This window comes from Rattus norvegicus, chromosome 4 (assembly GCF_021556685.1).
Source record: "Rattus norvegicus strain SHRSP/BbbUtx chromosome 4, alternate assembly SHRSP_T2T, whole genome shotgun sequence".
NCBI lineage: Eukaryota > Metazoa > Chordata > Mammalia > Rodentia > Muridae > Rattus > Rattus norvegicus.
The window spans coordinates 162,971,102-162,996,196 of record NC_141537.1 but is presented as its reverse complement, the minus strand read 5'-3'; the positions used below and the strand labels follow the sequence as shown (position 1 = coordinate 162,996,196).

Genomic DNA, 25,095 nt, shown 5'->3' with positions numbered 1-25,095 from the left:
TCCTGACTTGGAGTACTATCAGCAGAACCCAGCTCTTGGCCCCTGAACCTGGGGGCTTGCTGCTTTGAAAGGTGAAGGTGACAGTTATCACTGACAGAAGACTTTTCCCAGGTGCCCAGAGCCTCAGGTTCCCAGCCACAGAGCAAAGCTACAGTGTCCTTGACTTTGCTTCTGTTTGGGAAATTAGGCACGAAGATGACTCTGCAGGTCAAAGCTCTGGCCACCAAGCCTGAGGAATGGAGTTCCATCCCTGGGACCGGCATGATGGAAGAGAGGAGGCAACTCCCACAGACTTTGTCTTCTGTCTTACACATGAATCTAAATGCACACAAAAATATAAAAACAAAAAGCCCAGCAACCGAACCGGCACCACTGCCACCAGCTTCAAAGCACAGTCATCCGCAGCTGCCGAAATCAATTAGACTCTCCCCATGCAGCCAGCGAGCGGCTGTGGGGCGAGGGAGGAAGGTGCTGCTTCCCAAGATGCCTCCATAAACTTGAGTGAAGAGTGGTGTGGGCCAGGCTGTTCCTCGTCCTCAACTGTCTCGTGGTTGAGAAATCCAGCAAGTAAAACCCAAGGGTAGCGAGGCAGGGCTGCAGGAGGAAGAGGGGGAGAGGTGGCCTGACGCTCATGTCGTAGTTCAGCCTAATTTGTCATCCTTCTTAGTCTGCTTGGGCATCTTCCCACGTCTTCAAGCTCTAGCCTTTCCATGCAGGGTGGGAGAGAGGGATCAAGTACAGACAGTCTGCTCCAGCCCATACTAGGTGCCCGTCCTCCCATGCCTGTGTCTCCCTCGAAGTCTGCCTCACCCTTTCTGTTTAGGGCAATGGCTTCATGGTGGTCTATGTCCCAAGGTGCTGCAGGGCCACTCTAGGAATTGTCCATCACACTCGAGCCAGCCTTTGGCCACGGTGTCCCCATGTAACCTACTTATAGGCTTCGCGCGCGCGCACGCGCACACACACACAGCACAAATAGCATGTTGGCGTAATGATACTCCTTGAGCACTTCATTCCTGCCTTGTCTGTGGTCAGCATATTGATGGATGTGTGTCGAGACCTTGAGCCCCTGCACCCACTCCTGCTGCTCTGACGCCCCTGAGTGTCTCCCTTACGTATCCCTGAGGACTCGGGTTCTATGTCTCTTCGTGGAGCACGCCTGCGTCCTCCCAGCACACGTAGCCCTGAGCCCCTGTGCTTACTCACTTCTGTACTGTGGGCTGTGGCCAGGGAGGAGGATTAAGATGCTGTCTTTGCTGTGGAGTTGTGAGCAGAGAGTAAGTGATCCGTCTTTTCCACCACTGGGACAAATGTGACAGGGTGATGTAATAGTATGTCATGTAGTAGGTGCTCTTGCTAACGGAGTGGGATGTACTGATCTGAACTAGCTATTCTGCATGCATAATATATTGATATTGGCTCAGTGTATGCTGGGAGTGTGTGTGTGTGTGTGTGTGTGTGTGTGTGTGTGTGTGTGTGTGTGTGTGTGTAGGCAAAGCATTGCTTAATTTTCCTTTAAGTCCTAGGGTTTCTGTCAAAGTTCACACCATTATGCATTTTCATCCTTTGCAGGTGACGATCTTTCTCTCTGGGATCTGATTTTTTTTTTTTTAAATACCACCAGGCCTTATGTGGGTTACCTCTCACCCAATGTTTAGGCACTCTGGATTCTTTTAGTTGTGAAACCTATGCTATTCAGTTACTGAGGGGAATTTTCTTGCAATATTTCACTGATGATTTCTCTATCTATCTATCTATCTATCTATCTATCTATCTATCTATCTATCTATCTCTATCTATCTATCTATCTATCTATCTATCTATCTATCTATCTATCTATCTATCTAATCTATCTTTTAAAATTTGGATGCTAAACCCCCAGATTCTTTAATTTAAAAAATTGCTTTTAGGTCTCTCCTTTCATGTGTGAGATGGGGGTGGAGAGAGATGCGTGTATGTGCACACGGTGGGGGGGTGGGGAGAAGGAGAGAGAGCATGCAAGTACACCTGTGTGCAGATTTTGGTCCTCTCCTGCTACCCTGGTTGCAGCAGGCTCTCTTGTCTGCTGCTGCTTGTGGGGGGGGGGTAGGGGGAGCTGTCACACTGCAGGCCGTGGTTTCTTCTCTGCCCCATGGTCTTGCTGTAGGAGTCCTGGTACTGCAGTCCTGCATTAAGTGTCTGATTTATGTGAGCTTGGGGGATGAACTCAGGCCCCCACACCTGTGTGGCAAGTGCTTTACCCACTGGGCTTCATAGAAATCTCTTCTTAGCTTCATCTTCCTGCTTTTCTTGGCAAGGGATGGAGAAGGTTGCTGGGGATTAGACCTGGAACCTTCTGTAGGGTAGGAGAGTTCTCTAATTCTATGCCACTCACCCACATGCTACTCTCTTGTTAAGTTCCAAATGGTTCTATGGTTTCTAGCTCTTCCTTTTATAGCACCATGCTTTGACATCATGGATACAGTATTACCTCTTGTTTTCTGAGGCCATTAGTGATAGTTTAACTTTTGTGAGAGACTGTTTTTGCTATTTCTTGTGGTGTGTGTGTGTGTGTGTCTGTGTGTGTGTGTGTGTGTGTGTGTGTGTGTGAGAGAGAGAGAGAGAGAGAGAGAGAGAGAGAAAGAGACTGTGTGAGAGAGAGACAGAGGGAGGGAGAGAGAGAGGCAGAGAGAGAGTATGTGTCGGTGTCTGTGTGTGTTAGAGTGTTTTCTGTCTCTTTTCCTCAGAGGCCTAGTGATCCTTGAAGCATGCTGGCATTTGAGTGAAGCATTAACAAGGCAACTGGAGTCTCAGTTCCCCCACCCCAACCACAGAGTCAAGAGACATCAAATGTGTGTCTTGGTTGGGGAAGGCTAGTGGGGTGGAGGGAAGGGAGCAGGGGAGGGCACAGGGCAGGCAGTGGTGGTGGTGGTGGTGGTGGTGGTGGTGGTGGTGGTGGTGGTAGTGTGTGGGTGTGTGTCTGTGTGTGTGTGTGTGTGTGTGTGTGTGTGTGTGTGCGTGTGCATGTGTGATGGTAGCGATGGGAATCTCAGGGAAGGAGGAAGCAAGTCTGTGGCTGTCTGGCAGCTTCATCAGCTTTCCTTTGCTGTGTGAAGACACCTGAGGTGAATGCATTGATGAGGGGAAACACTCTTTGTTGGTTTGTGGTTTCAGAGGTTTTGGTCCCTGATCAGCCAGCTCTGTTTCTTTGGGTCTCTGGCATACAGCATGCCATGGCAGGGAGCATGCAGCAGAGCAAGCTCTGAGGGAGCAAAAAGGAAAAAGTTAGAGAGAGGAAAGGATGCCCCAGCACGCGCCATGCAAGGGAACATCCCTGTGGCCCGCTACCTGCCACTTGCTCTCCCCTGGCACAGCTTACTTTGCCTGTACTAGTGCCATGGTCTGGGTTCCAAGCCTCCCCCAACACATAGGCCTTTGGGAGACATTGTGGATCCAGACCAAAGCCTGGAGAGACACGCTGCAGGCATTCATTGTAGGGGAAGGGTCATGAGGTGCTCTGAGCACTTGAGAGTCACTTGCCATTTCTCCTTGGAGACCAAAGAGCATCTTTTTCTACTGCGTCCTGGATGACACCGGAAAGCAAACAACTTAGTTCTTTGTTGGGTGATCAATACTTCGTGTCAGCCGCTCCATTCCCCTCCCATTCCTGCCTGGCCTCCCTGCACGAGGTTCAGATAGACCAACTCTCAGATCTCTCACACATTCTCCATGACTGGCCGGGGAAGACTGCAGTTGCCATTCAAGCCCTGCCCCCACCCTGTTCTCGGATGCTTCGAGAAGCCTTTCTGAGCCTTTCCCACTCTCCTCAAGACCTTTGCATGCGTGACTCCTGCCTGCTCCTCTGTGTGCACAGTCATTTCTATGGGGGAAGTCTTTGTTGGCCCTGGTACAGGGTGGGTCCCTGTGTTCTGTGCACTCGTGGGCCGTAGATGTCTTCCTGCATGGCAGTGTGCATCTGCACCAGTGATTTTATGCTCACCGGTGTGGTTCTCAGACCTTCACAGTCTTCACTGTGCCTCAAGTGTCTGAGGGGAGAGGCATGGGCTGTCCTCTCATTCCCCAACCCCCATCTAGTCTAGCACAGCCACGGACATCATTGATGTAAGGAACTTCTTGTAAATATCTTAGGCTTTGCAGTCGGTATGGCCCCTGTTGCGGTTCCTCAGCTTTGCCCTTGTCACACAGACGGGTCCACAGACAATGTACTAGTGAGGGAGCATGGCTGCATTCCCATTATATTTATTTATAGACACTGAAATGTAAATTTCATATATTTTCCACATGTCATGAAACACTATTCTGCTTTTGATTTCTTTTCAATCTTATAAAATATAGAAACCATTACTAGCCTGTAGGCCGTATAAAATTGGCAGTGGGTTAGATTGGGCCTGTAGACCCCTGACCCCCAAGGTGGGGGAATGCATGGCTTCTGTTTTCAATATATACTTGTTGAATGGCTGGCTGACTGGCATCTTGGACTCTGGCAAGAAGTAGTGCATTGCTGCTTTCCCTAAATGAACTCCATGATCTCTGTCCTTTATCACCTTCCCTGTAAAGTAGTGAAATTAAGAAAGAGGGCCAGCAGGTTTGCTTTATTCATAGGTACCTCACTTCCCTAACAACTTACCCATCTTAAGGATAATTCAGTGGTTGGTTGTCTGCTTGTTTGTTTTTGTTTCAGCATATTCTGTTGTGTGACCACTCTCACTCTCACTTTTAGGACACTTGTGTTGCCTGGAAAGAAATCCCACTAGCAGTCTCTCCCATTCGCTCCAGCTTCTGTCCCAGTCCCAGCCCTGGACAGCACATGCATATTTCTGTCTCTCTACGTCTGCCTGCTCTGGACATTTCTTCTCGATGGAGTCATGTAGTACGTGATATTTTGTGACTGGCCTTTAACTTGGGATCCATGTCCTAGCCTGTCTCAGAATTTCATTTCCTTTCTTTGTGTGTTACAGGGGATTGGACCCGGACTCAACCTAGTGTTGAAAAGGGCACCTTTTGTGTGTGTGGTCTGCTTGTCAGTTGATCAGATTACGATGCCTCTAGGACTCATTGTTGTCCTTTCCAACTAGGGTTTTGCAAGGTTACCTGGGCTGATCTTTACCTCCCAGGCTTAAGCAAGGCTCCTGACTCAGCTTCCCCAGTAGCTACAAAGTAACAGGCTACCACTTCAAGTTAGCCTCTGTTAGAGCAGCCTTCTTACATAGTCCAGGCTGGCCTCGAACTTTTGTAGGTGTGAATGTTCTTGAACTTAAATTCTAAACATAACAAACTTTTTTTTAGATTTATTTTTATTTTATGTTCTTGGTGTGTGTGTGTGTGTGTGTGTGTGTGTGTGTGTGTGTATAGGAAACTGAATCCTGGGTCCTCAACAAGGGGAATAAGTGCTCTTAACTTTTGAGCCATATCTCTAGCCCACTTTGAACTTCTTTACAAGAAAATATTTTTATTTTTCTATCTGTGAATGTGTGTGTGTATCAAGAGGCTCTAGGAAGGCATGTGGTGGTATGTCACAGGATATTTGATCACACCTTGAACCCTGAGATTGTGTTATTTACTGAAAAAAACCTCTGTGTCTAGTGGTGGTGTGCCTCAGCCTTTAATCCCTCTGGCTGGAATATAGACACGTCCTTAGAACACACCTTTACTCTCAAACAATGAGGGTAAAGTTAGTTTATAGGAGAAAGCACCATGTTTGAAAGTGATGCCGCTGTAATTGAGTGGCAGACAAAGTGATGAATCAGAGAAAGATTTGACAGAGTAGGATATGCCCAACTCTCACAAGAGAGAAGGAAAGAGAAGCTACTTGAGGGGCAGTTCAGAGAGAAAAGAGGAGGCGGTTTTACCAGGACAGTTGTACAGAGACAGGTTGCAGAGAGAGATCAAGCTAGACACAGGTAAAGACAGAACAAGCCAAAGAATGAGGAGCGAGCTTAGAGTAGATTGCCAGAGTTAGTATGAGGCCAAGCAGAGCAGTTCAGGAGAGGCTGAGGGAAGGCAGACTGAATCAATCAGTCAGTATGGAGAGGAGTTTGAGCCAGGACAGATGACTTGAACCAGCCAGCCAGAGGTCAGTAAGAACTAGGAAGAGTTCATTCACAGTAAGTCTCAGAGGCTGAAAACATTCTAGGTCTAGGTAAGATTGTGTGGAGTCTAGAAGCTTCCAAGACTAGGCCTAGGTTAGCAGACTAAGGCAGTGAGCCTCGGAGACAGCAAAGAAAAATAAAAGTTATTTTTAATATGGTAGCTCAATCCCAGCACTCAAGAAGCAGAGGCAGGCAGATCTCTGTGAATGTGAGGTCAGCATGGTCTGCAGAGTAAGCTACATAGAGAGACCCTGTCTCAAAAAACCAAAAAAAAAAAATTTAGTGTCCAAGAGAATTCTCTTCTTGCAGTGACCTTCTCACTGAAGCCCAATCAGGACCTGGCCCCTGTTGGGCATTTCCACAGCTGGGAGACTCCTTTTAGCTGCCAGGCAGCTCTGGAGTTCAGTTTCTCCCTTTTGGAACATTGTTCCTTTGACCATCCTCTGCTGCCAGGGCCTGGGAGAGCAAGCTGGCTCTGTGGTCTGTGCGACAACTCTGGGAATATTTGACAACCACTCCCTGTGGCCTGCTGGCCAGTGCCTTCAGCTGCCTCTTGGCTCACTTCATCTCTGTGCCTGTTCCCTTTGGACACACTCCAGAGCGTAATGGGTTTGGAGAGGTGGGGCCACATCACTACTACTGCTGTTGGCACAGCAGAATGAGCTGTAAACTTTGGGGATGAGGAATCTTCACCTTTTCGGGAGGGTGGTTTTGTGGAAGACAGTGATCAAAAGTAAAGATGACGTCACTCTGCGAGATAGCAAGAATCAAGCAGCAGGTGAGGCCTTCCGGAGTCCCTCACTCTGCCAGCGCAGGCAGGAGTTAGGAGCCCTGGGCCTCCTGATGCCTATCACTTGGGCAGTGTGCCCTGCTGGAAGGGTTGTGAGTGTTCCTTACTGCCACCCCATCCTGACAGGGCTGAGCCTTTGAACTGGTAGAAGGAGGTTGGGACAAACAGCCTATTGATAAAGACATGTCAGCAAAAATGACAACAGAAGTTGTAGTTGATCATTAATGTTTGACCCTCATCTTTGAGGGCGGCTCCCCACTTTTGATGGCTCCAGTCTATGTGGATCGAGCACAGAGCCTATCTATCTGTGGAAGAAAAGAAAAACCTTTTAGTTTTGGGCCTGGGGGGATGGCTATGTGGTTAAGAGCACAGGGTGCTCTTGCAGAGGACCCAGGCTGGGTTTGCAACACCCACATGATAGCTTACTCAGTAAACACAGTCTCGGATTGCAGCCTTTTGGCCTCTGTGGACACCAAGGCATGGAAGTGCTACACAGGCATAGACATCGGCAAGACACTCACATATGTGAAATAAATCTTTTAAAAAGGAAACAAGAACCTTTTGTAACCAAAAGGAACTGGGAGGGCCACACCAGGCCATGCTGCCCAAAGCTCTCCATGGGAAGGAGCTGGGTTTGGGGCACTCCCCCTGCCTCGGGCTCTTTCCCGACTATGTTGCAGGCTGACTTTCGTCCCTCCAGCCCTCTGTGGCGTGTTAGTCATTCAGAGTCCCCTGTCCATCTGTTTTGCGACTCTGATGGAGTGGGAACAGAACATCCTGTGGGATTTGGGCCTCCTTGCCTCCCTTTTGTCTCATCCCTGCCTGGAGGCTGAGGGCAGATGAGCCCCAGAACATGTACTGGGTGAACCTCCCTCCGCAGGTCCAAGCGGTGCTGTCAGGTGCCGTGAGCTCGGAGTCTGCCTGGGGTTTTGTGGCTTGGTAGACAATCAGGTGGTGTGCAGCTGACAGGCTCTGTGGGAAAGCACGGCAGGCTAGGACAGCACTATTCAGCCTCCACTTAGCCTCCAGTCCTTATGATCCTGGGAAGGATTCACGTGAGTCACATGGAGTAGAGTTATTCCAGAGGAGAGGAGAGCACATTCAGAGGGCCACCTCAGAGCCCAGCACTTTCTCAGAGGTGACATAGACAATGGCAAGGGATCTCTGTGCTGCTCTACACCCGAGGCACACCTCATACCTTTAGTCCATGCTCTGGAGCAGTGGTTCTCAACCTGTGGGTCATAAGCCCTTTGGTGGGTTGAACAACCCTATCATAGGAGTTGCAGACCAGATATCCTGCCTGTCGGAAACTTACAATGCAACTTATAACAGTAGCAAAGTTACAGTTATAAAGTAGCATTGGAATGATTTCATGGTTGAAGGTCACCCCAACATGGGAAACTGTCTTAAAGGAAGGTAGAGAACCACTGCTCCAGAACAAGCAGCTTTTCCCGAAGGGCTTTGTGCTGGTTCAGGTGATTGACAGAGCTGTCCAGACGGCCTGTTGCAGAAGGGTATGATGTAAAGCCTCACAGTAATCTAGACAGTAATCTTACAAGATTTAGTTAGGGCTTCTAGAGCCAGGGTTAGATAGTTATCTGTTAATGACCTTCTGGGAAGTTCAATATCACATCTCCACCCAGGGCCAGAGATCTGACTCACATCCCATTCCTTTGACCAGTAATAAAAAACCAGAACAAACCCCCTAAAACCCAAAAGTGCAGTTCCAGATGGCTTGTGAGGGAGGGGGGGTCCAGGCCTAGTGTCCTCTAAGCCTGCTAATATCTCATTATCAGTATGAGAACATCACAGACCCTGTTTATACCCTGACTCTGCCGGTGCTCTTGGGACCTCTGGCAAATTAGATGAGGCTTTTCCTTATCGTAAAGTGGGAATACCAAAGACCTGGTTCCCCTGGCCTTCTGACACTGAGCTAGTCCGCACATCAGGAGCCCTGCCTGGCATGTGGGAAGCAGTGCACACCTGCCTGTGGTGGCAGTGGCAGTGAGGGGAGCTAGGAAGAGGAGAGGGAGGAGGGTATGACTCTTACATTACTGCCTGCCACCCCCCCCCACTGGAACACCTATTCTATATTTATGGTATGAGAAAGCTACTGTCCCTCTGCCTTGGCAGCCTTTGGCCTCCTTAGCTTGCTCTCTTATCCGCTCTGCTCAGCAGATCACCACCCAGCCACCATGAGAACCAGCCTTAGTCCACCGACAGTCTCTTTATCTGTGACCTAGGGAGCTCACCCAGGTGACATCCACCGAACTCCACAGGTGGGCTGGGAAGCCAAGCAGAGCATTGATTGACAGCAGGGGAAACCTGGGGGTGAAGGGTGCCAGCAGCCTTCTATGGCAGCCTTCTACAGGAGCCCAGAGATTTCAGAATGGCATAGACGCAGGGCTTAGCTTGACCCCGGGTACTGTGGGCAGACGCAGACCCTTAGGTTAGCCCACCCACCACCAAGGGGGATGTGTTCATAAATTCCCACTAATGAAAATTCCCCCAGTGCATTCATTCTCTGTCCCTGTGGTAGAGGAGCTGCTGCGTCCTTTGCTCTCTGGGTGTTTAGGAAGTGACTCGGTGTGGGTTAAGTGTCAGGACAGACACAAAGTGACATGAATAGCTAGCCATCTCTGCTGTACCTTACATGTGCTGGATGGGTGCCTGGCATGTTCCGGGGTAACACAAGGTTTAACTCCCTACACAGTCAGGGAAACAAACTGAAGCCTGGGGGACCCTCAAGTCTCTATTTTCCATATAAGGACCTGGCTCTGAGCCAGGGAAGCCTGTGGGAGGGAGTTCAGTTGTCCTTTGATTTTTGGAGGCTTGGTAATCACGTGATGCCTGTGTACCTGTGGAAGTCCAGCCCCTCCCCCTCCTTCCCACCCACCCTGCCTGTGCCTGGAGGGCAGGGCAGTGTATTTAACCTGTGGTCCTCTCAGCACAGTGAGTACCTGCTTCACCCTCACTGCTGGAGCTTCCGTTCCCTTCTCTCATCTTGCCTCCTCTCTACAGCCATTAAGTTTGAAAGAAACCTGTATCAAAAGGCATAGGTGAACTTGGGCTTTTCTTCAAAATACAGATTTTCCTAAGAGCTCCCGAAGAGATGAGCTACATGAGACAGCTTGCTGTGCTGCATGACCTTAAGCCCATAGAGTCTCTATCTGTGTCTTGTCTGGGGCTTTGTAACCCTGGGGCTTTGTGCCTGGTCACCAAGGCCCTTTCAGCCTTGAAAGTTCTTCCACTTGAATTGCCTGCCTCAGGAGAGCTGGACAGCCAAGCCACTCATCGCTCATCTCCACAGAGGTTTGCTTCTCAGCCGGTGTGAACTGGAAAGCTTTATAGTATGCGCCTTAGAGAGCAGGAAGAATTCCAAATTCCTAATTCCTAGAGCCCTCAAGGGTGTGGCACTGTGTGTGTGTGTGTGTGTGTGTGTGTGTGTGTGTGTGTGTGTGAGAGAGAGAGAGAGAGAGAGAGAGAGAGAGAGAGAACGAGTTCAAACAGGGTACCAGGGGCGGGGCTTCTCATTTGCCCTGAATCTTAGTGCTTTGGAGCCAAGCTGGTTAAACCTGCAGGACCTGCCCCTTGCTGGCTCATCAGGAGTGAGTGGCAGGAAGGCAGTAGGCCAGCAGCTCTCGCTCTCTCCTGCTGAGGATCGCTGGCCTGCTCCAGCCCCCTCTTCCCTCCTGAGCCCACCTGCCCAGCGCCTGTGTCCTCCAGTCACTTACAGCTGCTCAGCCCGAACTGTGTCCCGTGTATGCCTCGTACTTTCAAGCCCTTCCTTGTCTTTTCTCTCTCCCTATTGCTGTCTCCATATTTTCCTGTGCCCAGCCTTTTCTTTCCACTTGCTTCAGGCTGGGATAGAACAGAAGGCTGGGCTGGGCATAGAGTGCAGACCACGAGTCCCACACAGTATAAGCTATGGGGCTGGCTCAAAGAAAGGAGTCATAATTCAGCAGGTCAGAATACCTAGATTCATCACCTGCCTGCTGTGAGGCCATGTGCTCCAGGTGGGATAAAGGTGTGCACCCAGAGAAGGGACCTCATGATGGTTTGGAGACCCGCACTGCGCTCATGGGGCACCGCTGTCCAGCACTGGGTGATAATCCTGCAAGTCCGTGTGCAAGAGAGATTGGATCCAGGGAACCTACGTGAAGCTGGGGACAGACAGCTCAGCACTTGTCACCAACTCCCTTCTAGATTGTGTCAGTCCCAGGGCCTTGTCAAGTGGTATTTCCTCTAGGGAGAATGAAAGTTTGGGGTGGGTCTTCCTAAAGTCCCTTTCTGCTCTGCTAAGTTAATTGTCACTTGCCAAGTAAGTACAAAGTACCTTCTTAAAGCTGCTTCGTGAAACCACAGGCAGCCTTGAGCCCATCACTTCCTCCCAACACTCAGCTGGGTTTTGTTTTGTTTTGTTTTGTTTCCCCCCTGTAATCCTCAGATGAGGAGATGGAGATTTTGTTTTCTTTTGAGAGTCTCATGAAAACCAGGCTGGCTGGGACTCTACTCTGTAGTCAGAGACGATGACCTTGAACTTCTGATCTTCCTGCTTATGTCTCGCAGGCACTAAGTTACAAAGTTACTAAGTTACTAAGTGTGTGCCCCCATGCCCAGCCCTGGAGGCTAAGGTTTAGAATATGATGAGTCCCATCTAGACATGGATATATTCAGGCCCCAGTGATACCATAGTTCAGGGTTAGAGCTCATACCTCAGCACAGGGGAGTTATACACCTGAGGGTTGAGGATGAGGGAGGTGAAAGTTGTGGTCACCCTGACAGACTTGAACTTCAGCTCCTACTGATATGTGACCCTGGTATTTCCTAAATTATCTGTCCATCCCTCCGTCTGTCCATGCATCCATCTATCCATCCATCCATCCACCCACCCACCCATCCACCCATCCATCTGTCCACCCATCCATCTGCCCATCTATCCATCTGTCTATCTGTCTGTCCGTCAGTCCATTATCTATCATTTGTTTTGGAAACAAGACACCAGTATATATTGCCCTGTCTGGCATGGGACTCAGTAGGCTGGCCTTGAGCTCACGGAGTTTCACCTGCCTCTGCCACTGAAGTGTTAGATCATTTGATTTTGACAGTGTAGGGATGTGCCCTACTCATTTACGTTCTGTCTCCCACAAACACTTGCTCTAGGCTTCCATCAAAGGATACCAGGTAGAGTGCACTCCATAGGACACAGCTAGGAAGCCCACGAACCACCTTCTGTCATTTTGGTTTTGTTTTTTTGAGCTGCTTATGACTCCCAGCCCGGAAAGGGCATTTATCTGCACCAGTTCGTGTCAAGTCTATAGATAAGGAAGTTGGGAGGAACCCCCCTTCAGAGACACAATGGTCCTTGTTCTGTCTGAACACACTGTGGCGTCAGGCTGGTGTCCATCTGCTCAGGTATTAGTCTAGGGGAGATGTCTTTTCGGAATTAATGCGGTGTCATCGTTCTGCCGTTGCCTGTTTTCATGTTCCTTCGCCCTATTTACCAGCTGCCGTCGTCCAGGAGACACCAGCTCTCTGCTCTTAGGAGAGTCTCCAAAATGCAGCTTGTGTTTTGCCTCAGAAACACAGAGGCAGGAAATGGAGTTGTCTGTTCAGGATGGATGCCTGGGGCTGGTCAGGGGTCTCTAGGGGACAGGCAGGCAGGATGCTGAGTGTCCAAGCAGGGAAGGGCCCTGGGGGCGCCGTGGGGAGATTGAGGTTTCCTGCAGTTGCTGTATTGGCCAGTCCAGCTGTTTCCTGCTGATAGAGCTGTGGACAATGCCACAGTGACTCACCTCTGCTGTCCCTGTGAACAATGGCAGCTTTGCCTGGGAGGGGTGGGGGTCAGCAGGAGAGAGTTGTCATTCTAGTCACCTGCTTGATCCTGCTGGGAAGAGCCTGTGGCACTTGGTACTGTAGACCCCTGGCCTGGGGAGCAGCTTCCTTCTGGTTTGTGCAGCCTGTCCTCACCCTTCTGTGCACAGCTCCCTTGGAGCTCCTGGCTCCACACTGACCAGCTGCCTGCCTGCCAGACTGGCCCTGCTTACCGTCCTCCCTTGCCCCGGGGCTGAGTTCAGGGTTTGGCACACGCATCCTGGTTGGAGTCCCTGCAGGCATTTGGGGCTGGATAAGTGTCAGAAGAGCGAGACAGCTGTTTGAGTCTTTAATCTCCTCCAGTGGCAGAGGATTAGACAATTTTTTGGTGGTTTTGTTGTATGTTAGGATTTCTTTTAAAGAACTGTCATTTGTTTTGTGTCTTCTAGGTTCTTATCACAGTGGCTAAACACTTCTACGAGCTGTTTGCTCACTAACCTTGCCAGTAACGCCAGAGGGGGGTGGCCTCACTGTCACATCACAGACCAGGACTCTGGAATACCAGAGGGTGTGGAACTGGCCCAAGGTCCCAGATCTTTCTCACTTCAGATTCCTGGGACATGTGACTTGCTGGTAAGGACAGGAATATTAAGAGTTTAAAAGTAGGTGGTAGCCCATTTGCAGTCCAAGCTATTTGGGAGGCTGAGGCAGGTGGATTTCTGCAAGTTTGAGGCGAGCCTAGCTTACATACTGAATTCCAAGACAGCTAGAGTTGTGCAAAGAGACTCTGTCTCATTCCTGCCTTCAAAAAAAAAAAAAAATTAAAAGCAGGTGGTGGCTTACCTCTTCCTACCTGTAGTCCCAACTACTTGAGAGGCTGAGGTATGTGGTTGTTTGAGCCCAGGAATGTATAGCCATACTGGGCAGCAGAAGACTGTGACTCTGTCCCTTAAAAAAAAATGGGGCTGAAGAGATGGCCCAGTGATTAAATTGTTAAGAATTCCTTGTTTGCTTTTGCACAGGACCTGGGTTCAGTAGGTCCTCACATGGTAGCTCAAAAACAGCTGTCCCTGCAGTTTCAGGGGATCTGCAAACCTCTTTTGATCTCCGTGGGCTTGCATGCGACGCACGTAACATACATACAGGGAAGAAACATTCGTACACGTAGAATTTTTAGAAAAATCAATTAAAAATAGTTTGGGAACTGTTGGTGGAAGAGGAGAAGGCTGGCGAGGAGGATGCAGAGGGGAACAGGGCTGATCTCTGCCTGCACCCCCAGAGTCACACCAGGGTGCACCTAGCAGCCATACATTTGCTGCTGCAGGAGGTGGTGTGATGCATAGCAGCGTCCAGAGTAATTCCCAGGCGCATTTCCACCTGCAGAAGGGGAGCAGCTCAGCATCAGGACTGAGCGGGTCTTAGTGTGGCCTTAGCTGGTGCGTGCCTGTCTAGAGCTGCACTGTGCACGGTTGCTTGTTAGGTCATCGCATTGGTTCGGCAGCCGGCGTCAGGCGTCTTAGAAATGTCCATTCACAGTGCCGCTTGTTGGAATTTACCCCAAAGAAGTTTTATATCTATTCAGTGAGACATCATCTGTAATGGCAAAAATTTCTAAGCATAGAAAATGTATGTTTTTACACAGCAAGCTACAGTCAGAATTAAGAAGTTAGGTGTGAGCACACACACACACACATAGACACACACACATAGACACACACACATAGACACACACACATAGACACACACACATAGACACACACACACACACACACGCTGAATAAGTAAATATAATTAAAAGAAAAAGACGTTCTGGTGAGGGTTACCCAGCCAGGAACCTGTGGATAATAATAATGTACCATGTATTTTAAAAATCTATAGGGAAGAATCTTGAATGTTTTCACCACAGAGAGATGGAAAATGCCTGAGAAGCCACACACATTTAACTGGTGCGCACATTATGCAGCGCACACAGCTATTGAAATGTCACGTGATATCCGGTCAGTATGTACAATCTACATTATTATCTCCCAGCTAATAAAATAATTTAGACTTGGTGTAGTGCCTCAGGCCTGCAATGCTAGCACTTAGGAAGGTAAGACAGGAGGATTTGGAATTTAAGGTTAGCCTAGGCTACAAAGCAGTTTTCAGACTAGCATAGGCTAAGCTATATTAAGAACAAAAAAGGAGGAAATTTAAATATATTTTAGGATGACTTTCAAAGAAATTGTGTCTTCAAACATGACACAGTAACACAGCTCCCGGTGCTATGAAGGCTGAGGCAGAAGGATAATGAACTCCAGGCTAACCTGTGCTACATAGGAAGACCCTGTTCCAAAGGAACACCACCACCATTCAAAAAATACTTCTAAAATCAAGTGAATACTGGAAGAGACAAAGGTGTATGTGCTATAAATACTGGCCTGTTAGATTTATCTATTTTTATACACACGAGTGTTTTGCCTTCATGTATGTTTGTAGATCATGTGCATGCAATGCCTACAGAGGCCAGAAGAGGGCATCAGATTGGGACCGGAGTTACTGACTTCGGTTAGTCACCATGTGGGTGCTGGTGATCAAACCCGAGTCCTCTGGAGGAGCAGTCAGAGAGTGCTCTTAACCTCTGAACCATCTTTCTAGCCCCAGATGTTACCTTTTATTTTTATTTTTTTGTAAGCAAAGGACAGTGCTAGTGATAGCTAGTGAGTCTTAGTTGGTTTTCTTTTCTTTTATGTTATATACTTCCTGAAGTTTCTCTAGTGAATCTTAGCAGCACAGAGAGGGGAGATGCGTGGAGGTCTGGGAGGGCTACACCCCTGCTGTGTGGAGCTGGCCTGTGAGGCCAAGCCAGGCGCTCTGACGCTCTGACAGGGTGGCAGGCTGAGTTCAGGGAGACCACCCCTGCCTTTCGGCTCGCTTCTTTCTTTTACACAGTCTTCTCTTTGCTTTCCTCCCTTAATTGGATGTAAATGTAAGACTGAGGGATGATTTAAAAAAAATACTGTTTTTATTGGCGGAGTTTCCTGAATGCTGTGACAAGAGAGTCATTTTATATTTCTCACTCTGAAGAAACCCTAATTTAAGCTCCTTTCTACTCACGTGATCACGATTGATTTTTCTCTCAGTAGTTCAGATGGTTTTCGTCAGGGAGAAGACTTTCCTACTCCTGCCTTAAATGGCCTCTGAAAGCCCAATTTTGAAGTGATGGCTTGTTGCCAGGTCCTGTTGGGCAGGACCTGGCTGCCTGGCTCTCCCAGGAGATGGGGAGGGGGGAAGGGAGCTTGAAGTTTTGCAGTTTTGTGGCTGCAAGTCAGTTTGAAGGTGACTCTTAAGTGAGCTGAGAACATTAGTGATTCTTACCCCAAATCAGCCTTGCTTGTGCTGGGGAGTGTGGGACCGGACTGGGAATGTCATAGGGACTTAATTAATGGCCTAACACATGACCTCTGGGTAATGCTGACGTTGGTTTATGGCATTGTTCACTCCTAATGGTGCTGGGTAAACCTAAAGCCTTGAGTATGCTAGACAAGCCGGAGCTGCACTCTGTGCAAAGCAAGTGGCAACTGCCCGAAGGATCCCGTGTTTCCATCTAGCAGGACGGCTAAGTCAGGAGGATCACGGGAGTTCAGGGATCTGAGGCCAGACTGAGCAGCCTAGTAAGACTCTGTCTCCTAAAGTCAGTGAAGTCAGTTAACCACCTCCAGTAGTTCAGACAGTAGGTCTAGATCAGAGAGACCCAGGCCTCACCACTGTGGTGACAGTGAGTTGCTCTCAGCTTCTTGGAGCCTCACTTCCTTCTCTGTGAAATGGGAATCGGGCTGAAATAAAACCTCACAGGGATGATGCATGGATTAAATGTGCGAGTGCTGACGAATGCTCACCGAGTGAGTAGTATATATTTTACAGGCAATAAATGCTAATACTCATTTTAGAGAAGAGGTCCTCCCCGCTTGCTCTGAGCCAGGCATGTGGTTGAAACCGAAGTCTCAGGGAATCTGCATCCCTGGCCACATTCTCTGCCCCAGTTCAGCCTTTAGGCCCTCTGCCCTCATTCTGGATGCAGGCTGAGCTCACCTAGTTTCTTAGATATTTGAACTCAGCGGGGAATAGCCTTTCAGATCACGCACAGCCTGTTTTCCCATTGCTTTTAAGGTGGCCTTAAGCCCAACACCGACTCTACATTGTCTCAAGAAGAATGTCCCAGCCTCCTAAATGACTCCCCCATCCCTCGGGACCACTTTGTTCCGCAGAGCATGAAGCAGATGTAGCATTTAAAGTCAGTCAGGCCAGGGGCACCATATGTATTTGTTTTTAACTGTTATTATGGTAAAATACACATGGCATAAAATGTATCATTTAAGTAAATTGCAAGTTTTGAGTTGAGTGGGCCTGACACACACGTTCCCACTGTTGTGACAAAATCCTCAGGCTCTGGGCTATTTCCATCTTCCTGGACTGAAACTGTGTCCATTGAGCAGACACTTGTACCTGTCCTTCTCTTAGTCCTCTTTCCTACACCGAATCTCTAAGATTGATGATTCTAAATACTTTATACAAATGAACTCTTCTACTGTCTGACCTTTCATGGGTAGATTTTTTTTTCTCACTCAGCATAATGGCTTCAGAGTTCATCCAAGCTGTAGATTGTTTCATAACACATTCCTTTTTTTTCCCTGCTAAGGAGTCATACTTCATTGTGTGCCTCTCCCACATCTTGTTTACCCATCATCCATAAGTGGTCATTTGCATTGTTTTTCACCTATTGTCCATTATCTACCCCCACCCCCATTTTAAAATTAAATAACCAATCTTCTCATTCCAAGTCAGCCCAGGGCCCTCCAGTGCATGTGTGTAATTGCTGTGTAATTGAAATGCTGGGCCCACATCCTGAATAAGAACATGGCTGCTCACAGGTGAGTTCCCGAGTGCTGTAGCCATGTGTCTATTTCCTTTAGTGGGCTAGGGGTTACCTTTATTAATTTGTCACAAACTCCTAAGGGTCTGTTTTAGGAAGTGGTAAAGGGTCTTGGCTAAGGCTGTGGGCTCTGAGGTCAGACCACATGGCCTTGCATCCTGATCCCACAACCTACTAGCGGGTCAGTGCGTATGCTACTTAACCCTTGGATGCTCTGATTGTCGATGGGGATCAGGTAACTGCCTTGGTGCAGTTTACCAAGTTTAAATGAGATGATGTGTGTGTCAGAGCCAGCATAGCATCTGATGCATTAGGAGCCCCTGAATATTAGCTTAAGATAAAATTCAGGAGTTTGTTTGATTGGTTTTGAGACAGAATTTCATTGTGTAGTCCATGCCCACATGGAGCTTACTATGTAGTTTGGGCTGGCTTTGAACTCACAATATACCTGCTTCCGCCTTTAAAAAATTAATATTTAGTCACTGTGTGTGCGTACACACATGTGCTTGTCTTAGGGTGCATGTGGACGTGCCAGTGGGCAACTCTGTAGAGTTGATCTTGTCCTATTACCCCGTGAATCTCGTGGCTAGAACTTGGGTTTTCAGTTTTCATGACAAATGCCTATATTTATGAAGCCATCTTGCCCGGCCCTGCTTCAGTCCCTCTAGTGCTGGGCCCCAGGTCTGTGTCTCCGTGGGAGGGCGAGGCTTCCACAGTTTACTTGAATTTGGCTCTTCCATGATCATAGCTTCCTTGGGAGTGGCTGAAGGGTCAGGTGAAGGCACCTGCTCCTGGGTTGGCATTTCTAGGAGGCAGAGTAGAGCAACCATGGGAGCTACGCAGAAGCCCTGTTCATTTTGGTCCCCCAGTGCTCCCTCCCTGTCCCTCTCTCTGCTGAACATCATGATCGGGTCAGCCTTGAATTTGGTCCTTCTCAAATGTCTTCTCTGCTGTCCCTTTCTTGCACAGGCCACTCCTTGATAGGATGAACTTGGCACTTGGGGGAGGCATTTGGAAGCCATCTGCAATTCCTTCAGAGCAGCGCTTTGGAGTGGCGAGAGGGTGACTTCCCTGATACTTCTGCTTCCCTGGGTCACTCAAAGCTCCATGAACATTGCACCCAGTGATCAATCTTGCTTCAGCTTGGGAACCTGAGCCCTCTGCCCAGCAGAGTGGGTATATCCAGCTGAGAGTTTGACAATATTCGAGGCAGACGGTGATTTCTCCCTAAAGCTGGTAGAGCTGGTGAGAACAGAAGCTTCTCTGTTTTAGTTTCTATTTGACTAAAATTCCCCAAATATTTATTATCTCTTCTCATCCTTCCCCGCTGCTGTCAGCTTCTAGCTCCACTTCCTGGCTGTGCTGAGGCCAGGGGCTGTCTGTATTGCTCAAGCCCAGTGACTTGTTCTGGGAGATTCTCCGGGTGTGGCTGAAGCTGAGGAAGGAACCAGGAAGGGTAGGGTAGGGTTGGAATATTCGTGGCAGGACCTTTCAACCTGGTTGCAAAGTAGACACTTCAGTGTGTGACCTTAAGCAGGCTTCTTACCCTCTGCGTCCACACCCTGGTTGGTAGGATGGGGTTAATAATAACTTGTCCTGTGGAGATGTGAGGAGGCACCAAGGGAATCTGTAAAGTGCTTAGCATAGCGTCTGGCACACTGAGGATGCGCTAAAAATGCAAGCTCCTTCTATTTTTATTGGTGAGTTTTATTTCTGCTGTTTCCAGCCTTCCTTCTTACACCTTCTCTCTCCTGATAACTGAGATGCTGTTAGCATCCCAGTGTCCTTGAACTCCGGCCCCTGTCCCCCATTAAAACCACTCCTAGAACAGGGTCTCAAACAGTAGCCATGCCATATTTCAGGGGTCAGACCTTCAAGGTCACTGGGGATATTGGTCCTTGATGTGTGGCATCCTCTCCTGACCTTGCTTCCCTGCTCACTCTGCCCACATTCCGTACACCTGCTGAAGTCCAGTCTTTGTAATTGCTCTCTGCCTTGGGGAAGGAAAGGAACTGAAGGTGTTTGGAGCCCGGTCTTATGCCAGGAGCTTTTGGGTACACTCGTTATTTCATTTATTAACCCCCCCAAAACAGTCAAGGCCCATGGCATGACTTGGGTTTCTTCAGAGCAAAAACTGGAGGCGCTCCAATAGCAAGTAACAGGGTCACATGCAGATCTCAGTGCAGGATTTGGCTAAGCCTGTGCTGTCCCCACCTCCCACTGCCATTGGCGGTGACTGAGAGGGAGAGGGGACTGCCTAGCATGCCAACCAACATTTCAGCTGTGTCCTGGATGTTGGGGACACAGTGGGTGCTTTAGCTTTGTTACCCGAAGCTGCACACACTAGCTGCACCTCTCTCCTGGGGCTGTTGTGTGTCTTCCAGGAGGAAACACTCTGATTCGGTAAACTTAGCAAAGCACATGCCAAATGTGCGTGAACGCCAGCCAGGCTGGATGCTGCACAGGAAGTTTGGCTTCTCTGAATCTGACTTCTCACCCTCTGAGCAGGGCTGGCAAGCCTCACCACTGTGTGATAACAGGGGTCTCTGCCTGGGATCTCCTGAGTTTTAGATGTTTGTTCATTTTTAACGCGGCAAAGGGCATATCACATAGACTGGACCCGCGTGACCGTTTCAGGGCTTTTTGTTGTTGATATTTGTTCCTTTAGTTTTTGAGATAGGGTCTCCAATACCCCAGGCTGGCATCTAACTTGCTGTGCAGCCAAGGATGATCTGCCTCCCAAATGTTGGATCACATGCCTGCGCCACTACTCTCTGATCTCACTGTGACGCTTTTGAAGAAGGATGCAGTTCAGTCCTTAGCTCGTTCACTGGGTTATGAAATGATCCTACTGCCTTGTTCAGCTTTTGCATCAGCCTGTAGTTCTTAGCTATTAGTCAGTCCTCCCTCTCTAAACTGCAGCCCTCCCTCCCCTAAACTGCAGTCCTCCCTCCCTAAACCAAAGTCCTCCTTCCCCTAAACCACAGTCCTTCCCCTCTAAACTCCAGTTCTCCCTCCCTAAACCGCAGTCCTCCCTCCCTAAACCGCAGTCCTCCCTCCCCTAAACTGCTGGCAACCACCTACCTGCTTTCTACTGGTGATTCTGTAGCACAATACGGTGTGTAGTCCCTTGTGTCCAGCTTACTTCGTTTAGATAACTTCCAGGTCTGACCAGATAGGAGAGTGTAGGTATGCTTTGTTCTTTTATGGCTGAGTAATATTCCTCCATATGCAGGTACAGCATTGTGTTGATAGATTCATCTGTCAACAGGCATCTGGGTTATTTTCCTTCCTGATGCTTGTAAGGAAAGCCATTGTGCACATTGCTGTTCCAGTGTTCGTGTGGGCACTTGACTTTGATTCGGCGGGGTTACTACCCAGATGGGGAAAAGGATGGATCATATAGAAACTCTGTGTTCTGCACAGCAAGAGGTAGGCAGACCGTTTGCACAGAGGCTGTGTCACCCTGCTTCCCACCAGCAGTGTGGGAGGGTTCCAGCTTCTCCACATCCCTGCCAGCACTTGTTACTGTCCCTTTCCTCCTTTCTCTTTTCTATTAAGGCGATCCTAGGTGTAAGGCAGCCTTTCACTGTGGCTGATTCTATTTCCCCGATGACTAATGACTCCGAGCAGTCTCCTGTGGATTTAGTATTCTGGTTTTCTCTTGACCCAGTTCTGTGTCCCTTCCCCAGTCCACTCACACCTCTCCAGACTAGCTCCCAGCTCCTGGGCAGGTCTCCGGCGAGCCTAGGCAGGCAGCCCGAGTTGGGCATTCCATTTTTGGCCCCTGGGAATGTTCCTTTGTCCCTTTCTGGTTCCTCCAGCTGGGGGCTGGTCCTCTGCTGCCACCTCAGCCACTCCTCCTCCTCCTCCTCCTCTTCTTCCTCCCCCTCCTCCCCCTCCTCCTCTTCTTCCTTCCTTCCTCCTCCTCTTCCTCCTTCTCCTCCTCCTCCCCCTCCTCCTCCTCTTCCTCCTTCTCCTCCTCCTCTTCTTCCTTCCTCCTCCTCTTCCTCCTTCTCCTCCTCCTCCTCTTCTTCCTTCCTCCTCCTCCTCCCCTCCTCCTCCCCCTCCTTCTCCTCCTCCTCTTCCCCCTCCTCCTCTTCTTCCTCTTCCTCTTCCTCCTCTTCCTGCTTCTCCTCCTCCTCCTCTTCTTTCTCCTCTTCCTCTTCCTCCTTCCCCTCCTTCTCTTCTTCCTCTTTCTCTTCCTCCTCCTCCTCTTCTTCCTCCTCTTCCTTCCCCTCCTTCTCTTCTTCCTCTTTCTCTTCCTCCTCCTTCTCTTCCTCTTCCTCCTCTTCCTCCTCTTCCTCCTCCTCCGTCTTCACCTTCTTTGCCATCTTTTCTTCTTCCCGTTGGCTGTAGACTCTTAGCCTCGTCCTGTTGGGTGGTTATTCCTCCCACTAAGGTTCTGATGAGGACCCTGGCTACTGGCACAGGGTGCCTTTTCCTCACCTCAGGGCAAGGTCAGATCCACTCAGTTATTGCTGGCTCCAACCTGAATGCCCCTGTCCCCCTATAGGAGTGTCCTGAGAGGCCCAGGAAGAGCCACACTTCCAGAGCCAGCAGCTGTTTCCTCTGAGCTCCCTAAACCACCTCGCAGTTCTCTCCCCTGTCATTCTATGTAGAGTGGTGTCCCCATACACCACAGGTTTATGGTTTCAGGCCTATTTTTGACCACAGAATCAAAGCTCCCCATGAAGGAATCCTAGGCAGGGATAAGCAGGTGGAAGAAGTATTTTGGGGCTCTGAAAGTTTATTCAGAAGCCCCTTCACCATCTGAGGATGACAAACTTCCCACCATGGTCCCTTCTGCTGAGGTCTGTCCCCACCCCCCTTCTCCAGACCTAGCTGCCTCAACAGGCACCTTCCACCTGGGTAGGGTTGAGGTAGTGACACCAGGTATACTCCATTTACTTAAACAGTGACGTGGCTGTTACATGAAAATTTCCTTGCTGTGAAAGATATGATAGCACCCAGGCAAGATGTGAGAGCCTCTGTTCCCTGTGAGGCTTCCAATCATGGTGCCCGTCTGTGGGAGATCACACGTGTAGCTTGGTGTGGATTGAGGATTCGTCCAGATCTTCGGCTCTCATCTCAATTTCAAAAAGGCCATTTGAGAGTACTCGGTGGGGGTCAGCGTGAAAATAACTTTCTGGAGAGGAGAGAAGAGAGGAGAGGAGAGGAGACGGGAGGGGAGGGGAAGAGATGAGAGGAGGCAGAACTGAAGGCCACCTGCTGAATAGCTACTGTGATGGAAGGATGGCACTGGCTAGCCACCCTGGTCAGTTCCTGACAGGACACTCACTGACCCTGCAGTATAGAACTGTCCTGGGTCTTGGTTCCTTAGCTACCAATGGTATTAACTCTGCCATTGTGAGAGGTGATCCTTGGAGCAGCTCCCAGAGGGTGTCACATGAGGTTGGCCACCCTGACCTTGTTGGAGGTGAAGCTCCAGGCAAGTGCCTTCCTTCTTGTGCGAGCCAGTATTGACCTTGAGTCTCCATCCCCCATGCTGTGGCTAAAACAGAGCTAAACAAGTCACAATGTTAAAAATAGCCTCACCCCTCACTTACATGTACAGCTTGCTTCTTGCAGAGTGAATGGGTGATGGATTCGCACTGTCTTCCCAGTTACCCAAATACCAAGTTGCCAGTTACTGATATCTTAGTATAAGTTAATCTTGTAGATATTTTGCCCTCAAAAGGACCCATGTAATGATCCTTTGTTGTACAAGTGGGGGCATGTTAAGGTTTTAGGGGGAAGGAACTTGCCAGGCGTTTGACACAGACATTTAGGGCTCAACCAGATCAGATCAGATTATGTCTGTCTTGTCACTTGGATGGGCCAGGCAGCCTAAGGTTCTTGAGGGCCTAGTCTTTCTCAGGATAGCTGCTTTAGAGTGGAAGGTTGCTCAGCTTTCAAGGCCCACAGGCAAGCTGGCAGAGAGATGGCCTCCTATAAGACAAGAAGGAAGGAGGCCTTGGGACAGTGACAGCTAGCTCTTTTGAGCTCGCAGTCTTCCAAGGTGAGGAGTATGGATATCTGAGGTCTAGGCCACACTACGAGGCCAGCTGCCTATCAGGAAGGCGGCCACTAGTGAAGATGAAGTAGAAAAGATGGATGGGTGAACCAGTGACTAGGGCCCGGGATGGAAGAATGGGCGAGGTGATGTGCAGTGCGGAAGAGGCAGCCATGCTGGCACAGATGGGGAGGGAGGGGCTGCATGAGGACAAGTGTGCAGCCTGGGGTTTGCCTGGCTGGGGCGAGTGACAGGAAAAGCAGCTGCAAGGCACCGGAGGAGGAGAGGAGGAAAGGCCACCCAGGACAGTAGCCATGGTCAGGACTGACATCTTGTTTTGCTGCCGGTTCAGGCCACATCGCCATGCCGACCTTTCTGCCCTTTCTCCTAAGCCCTTGGGTGGACAGCCAGCACATCTTTTGTTTTGTGCGGATGTTGTGACGTTTTTATCTGGCACCCACGACTCCTGCCTAGGTTCTACTTCACCTGGTCTCAGTCCAGGCATGGTGGGGAGGGGGATATGGTCCCGGAGACTTCTTGGTGGCCTTGCTCTGTGCCTGCTCTTCCAGCTGCTGGCCACTAGATGGTAGCAGGAAACCTGTTGGTTTCCCCCAGCAGGTTGTTTTATCCAATCTCTTCTGGCCTTGTGCCCCTCTGCCTCAGTCTCAAATCGCTCATGTCACGGGTTTATGGATGGCCCTGAGGCCAGGCTGAGTGAAATGAAGCCGCTGCAGTCTACTTTGGAGAAGTGGCTGTCTCAGGGCATAGTCCCAGGTTTGGAAGTGGTCTTTCAGCACCCTACTTGTGACCAAACCCTTTGAAAGGAGCTCCTGCTGTAGACTAGAGTACTTGCTAGCCATGATTCTAGGGCTCTATGGGGGCCAGAAGCAGAGAACGGGGCTCTGAGGAAGTCGAAACTGCCCCCTCCCCACACACACCTCAGCTTGGTGGCTTGTGTGAATAGTGGATGGTGCTGGTCGTGGAGGGAGGGGCTAGCCTAGGGAGGGGCTAGCCTGGGGAGAGCAGCAGTAAAGGTCAAGGCTTTCCAGCAGCAGGGGACACACAGCAATAGCAAACTCCCTGGAAGCTCAGCTTAAGTCCAGAAGTGGGCGGAGTCTGTCGATTTCACGGAGTATCTACTCCCAGCTGCCCCTGGCACATGTAGCCTTAGATCTGTGCAGGCTAGTCCCATGGGGTGCCAAGCCACGCCCCATTTCAGGTTCAGCACCCATTTAGTACTCTGGGTGTTGTTTCTGGGACTGCAGTTTTTTCTGGCCTCAGAGCTCATGTCTTTCCTACAATTTGTGTCAAGGACTGGGCTGCCCTTTTGAGACCTATGCTGGGCACTAGAGGCTCAGAGAGGTCAAGGGCATGTTCAGCATTTCCAAGATAAAATGCTGAACTGGCCATTGATCCAGAGGCTGGGGCATTTTTTATTCTTCCTGTGATGATCAGCTTTGCACGTGGCAGGGTT

At 49.6% G+C, this 25,095-nt stretch overlaps 1 protein-coding gene across 14 annotated transcripts in view; it reads left to right on the top strand.

Annotated features, from left to right (window-relative positions):
- Nucleotides 1-25,095, top strand: part of Tspan9 (tetraspanin 9) — a 181,754-nt gene that overhangs the window by 26,483 nt on the left and 130,176 nt on the right. For 7 of the 14 annotated variants that reach the window (XM_087657737.1, XM_087657727.1, XM_087657733.1 and 4 more), the window contains one exon: nucleotides 13,143-13,326. The exons of the other annotated variants lie outside the window; for them this stretch is intronic. The gene's annotated coding sequence lies outside the window, so the exon portion shown is untranslated. The remainder of the gene's footprint in view (nucleotides 1-13,142; nucleotides 13,327-25,095) is intronic. 14 annotated transcript variants of the gene reach the window in all.